General features: G+C 36.8%; 1 pseudogene; it reads right to left on the bottom strand.

The window, feature by feature from the left end:
* Positions 1-470: 470 nt before the first annotated feature.
* LOC118760360 (voltage-dependent anion-selective channel protein 1-like) lies at positions 471-1,065 on the bottom strand (annotated as a pseudogene).
* Positions 1,066-4,409: the final 3,344 nt, after the last annotated feature.

Genomic DNA, 4,409 nt, shown 5'->3' with positions numbered 1-4,409 from the left:
AAAAAATTAAAAATTACAGGTTCTTAAAAATACCTGCACATTATCAGTTTTGACATACATCGATTTCCACAATCAAAAAGAAATTGTTCTTCTCGAGAGATATGACGGAGGTCCCCCAAATGTGTGGCTACAAGGACCCCCGTTGAGGTAAGGTTTTTTGTACACTTCTGCAATGGTTACTCCTTAAGGTTGAACCATGTGTAAAATATGGCACAACAGTTACATCCAGATGTACGTTAAAATGCGCTGCAAAATAGTTTAAACCATGTACAGTATTCATTTATGTTTGAGATTCTAAGTTCCAGACCAAGTTTGTGGGCAGGCATCAGTGTCAACCTTGTAATTCAGGAAAGCTGCTAGCAACTGTTTGATAGCTGGAATTCAGATCTGAATATACCACACACCTTTCAGGCTATAACTGTTCACTTGAACAAAGGAGGAGGCATGAAGTTCAAACTAATGCTTGGCTTCTATTCGGAGTACGTGCTACTGTTTCCTGCTGTTCAGGCAAGATTGACAGCAGACTGCAACGCCTTGTTCTCCTTCTGCTAAATGGAGCTGCCAAACTCTATTCCATCATTCACATTAGTGTGAAGCTAGGAACCGTGAGTCTTGCGGCCAACTGCAAAACTGCTCTGGGTCACTTGGGACTTCACAGACTCAAGGGTTATCTAGTAGAAAGTCAGCCAGCACAAGCCACCTACAGGGCATCCCAGATGGAAAGCCCTGAGATGTGAAAATGAACATTGTAGAGGAGAAATATATTCTCCCACTTGAATCCTGCCTTGAGCTTAGCATTTTTTTTTTCTTTCAGTGTTAGGTGAAAAGGTTGAATTGAAGGTCAGCTTCAGTGAGCATGAAATTTGGTCTTCTGTGGTGACGTGTTGTCAGCGTTCCACGTCTGTATAAACTTCAGGCCGTATTTGATCCAACTGCTCTCCATTTCCTGAGTGCCTGGCGCTCTGGTGGTCTCAGTGTTGACTGTGTCTTAGCTTGTAAACGTCAATCATTTTCAGACTCGGTTTTCAAACCAAATTGCGCTAATCCAATTTTCACAATGCTCATGAACACATCGCTGTCTTATTTGCCAAGATCAGCACGCCTGGAAAGCACAGTCATGATTCACTCAGGAAAGAGCAGAGTTATCATATAGATTGCAATGCTGGGAAACATGATTTTTTTTTTGTCTAATACTTAAATGATACATTGATGATTTGAGAGCATGTTGCACAATTTCCACATGCTTACAAATTTTCTATTGCTTTTATTGCTGATTTCTGGCTTTATTTCTTTATGATCTGAGAAGACACATGGCATGGTTCAAGTTTTTTAAAAGTTATAGAGACTTGGTTTGAAGCATTATAGATGGTCTGAGGAAATGTTTTATGTGCTGATGAGATAGAATTATATTCTCTAGCTCTTGGGTAAAATGTTTCTGAAAATAATGTCAGGTCCCTTTGCCCCAAAGTGTGGTTCAATTCTGGTGTATATTTCTTGGTTTTCTTCTGGATGATCTATTTACTGTTGGCAGTGGAGTACTGAAGTCTGCAAATATTACTGTACTGGAGTGTATTTCTCCATTAGGTGTAATATTTGCTTATTTTATTTGGGTAGCCTTGTGTTGAGTGTATATGTGTACACCATGTGTAGTTACAAATATGATATCACCTTGTTCATTTTTATCAATATATGGCATTCTTTATTTCTTTTGATAGTTTATTTTTAAATAATATACTACTTATCATATATATGATATATATCATATATCTATGTAATTTGTTTGTTTCCACTGTTTCATTTGTCTATGATAGTCCTCTCACAAAGTAGTATTGTTGTCAGTTTTCATTTGTTCTTCTTTTCAAATACATTTTGTCACAACCCACCATTTTTTTTCTAGAAAACTGCATCATCCCATCTTCCTCCTGCGGTTGTGATTTTATTTTTGCCCTTTTCTCCTTCCTTCTGTGATGGCGCTTCCTTACATTGCACACAAATAAACATTTCCTTATATTATATTTGAAGAAAATAAAGCTAACTGTAATTGGACAGGGCATAATGAATAAAGAGCATATTTTTGGAAGAACACTATTGTAAGAAGAAAGATAAGCAGATAGCAATAAAGGGCAAAAAAAGCAGACAACACAACTTGAGGATGAGATACAACCCGTAAAATAGTGTCATAATAAGAGTATACCAGTTTTGGATCCGGCTCAGTGGCCTAGAGGCTAAAGTTTTCGCCTTGAATGCACCACGATCCCATGTGGGCGCCGATTCTAATCCCGGCAGCTCCATGTCCCATCCAGGTCCCTGCTTGTGGCCTGGGAAAGCAGTCGAGGGCGGCCCAAAGCCTTGGGACCCTGCACCCATGCAGGAGACCCGGAGGAAGTTCCTGGCTCCTGGCTTTGGATTGGCGCAGACCAGCCGTTGCGGTCACTTGGAGAGTGAACCATTGGATGGAAGATCTTTCTCTCTGTCTCTCCTCCTCTCTGTATATATCTGACTTTGCAATAAAAATAAATACATCTTAAAAAAAAGAGTATACCAGATTAATAGAAAAAAAAGCAGCAAGAATGTTTATTGGATGTAAGAAAAAGATACATATCAAATGAAAAATAAAAATCAATACACCTAATTTTACAAAAAGAAAGAGAGAAATGTCCCTAAATGAGCAAGTGCAGTTTGGGAGTTGGTATTTGGAACCTCACACAGAGAAAGGGCTCTGATTGTGTGCTGCTCAGGAGGTTATCACCCGCCTTCTTCTGGTATGAAATACCTTTAGTGAGTGAATGGGACCCACAGGGCAAGGTCTGCAGGCTGTTTTGATCAACCAAAGTGCAGACACTACTGCACAAGGGCCCTGGTGTCTACTGCCTCTCATAGGTTCACTGGGAAAGCTGTAGTGCAGAAAGAAAAGCTGTTACACATTCTTCCATGAATATGGATGAGTTTCGGCAGCAATGGATGTTCAACACACACACACTCACACACACACACACACACACACACACACACACTGGAACGTCATTGAAGCCAACAGGCGTGATTCATAGAAATGAAATTAGAAGGAGGCAGGAGTCGCTGACTTCCTAAAGTTTTGTGGTAATTTTGTTCTGTGTTTTAATATAACCCTCCGTGGTAAAACATTCTCTTGTGTTCTGTTAACATTGTTTTGCAGTGAGCTTTAAGTGCCATCCAGATTCTCTCATTGCATCTAAAAATCACACTGTAGGTTACTTTTATTCTTCCTTGTTTGTTGTACAACTTGTTCTTAATCATCATCTTTTGGAGTATTTTAATTCAAGACTCAAGAACCATTATCCTTCAGTGATTCCGCAATGTAATGAATCATATTTGCAGCACAATGTTTTCTTAAAACTGTGAAAATTATCACCACGTGCGTTTTCAATAACTGCTGGAGCTGTCTCAGTGTAACAGAAGTTACTATAGTTTAATTAAATTAAGAAGATTTAATTACTGCTTACCAGTAATAACTTTAACTTTTAACATGCATTAGAATAGGACAAAATTTGAGTATTTGTCTTAACAGCTCCAATGTACTATGAAATTAAATCGCACTGTACATGTGTTCTTTGAATAAATGCATAGATGATAAAATGAGATCAGAGGCTCTGAAAACCAAATTTAAATCTATTAATTAAAAAGAACAATCTTTGATAATGATCTTTTCATTGAATAATAGTTTCTTAGATTAATGAGCCTAACAATTATTTTCTTATTATTTTTGAAAATGAAGTGTTTATTTTTGCTAGCTTCTCCGTGTAGGTAAAAGTCTTTTCTTCTACATTGTTTAAAGTTGCAAATATTTTATACATAACTTCTTACAGAGTTCACTTTTGAATAGTTTGCTTAAATATCATTTTCTTTTCCATTTTTGCTGGATAAAGAACTTTAGGAGGATTTAATTTTGATTATTTAAAAAAATTTTTTTTCTACTCCTAAACTATCAGCTCCTACAAATTAAGGTATATTTTGCTATGCCATTTATATTGCTGGTGTATAGCACACAATCTAAGGAAATACAGGTTCTCTGACAATACACATCAACAACATGATGCATGGAACATGACCTTTCACTGCACATAATCAAACAGAATGATTTTTTTAGATCCAAGCTCTAAAGTACTAACTCAGTATACTCTGTTCATCATATGGCTATTATCACATTCTTTTAGCTATTTCTAAAGCGAAAAATGTTTATCCCATTGTTGAAGTACACTCTAAAATCCAAGTTAGGAATCTTTATCCCGAACATAACATACTGAATTTTAGTTCAGTCTGAAATTTAGGTTGTAAATTTAGTGGAAATTAGACATTTTATTTTGATCTGGAAGTATCTATTTTAAGCAATTTTATACTTTATGGAGATTACAAGTAAATCTGATGTCTTA

Source organism: Ochotona princeps, chromosome 28 (assembly GCF_030435755.1).
Source record: "Ochotona princeps isolate mOchPri1 chromosome 28, mOchPri1.hap1, whole genome shotgun sequence".
NCBI lineage: Eukaryota > Metazoa > Chordata > Mammalia > Lagomorpha > Ochotonidae > Ochotona > Ochotona princeps.
This window is presented reverse-complemented; position numbering and strand designations above follow the sequence as displayed.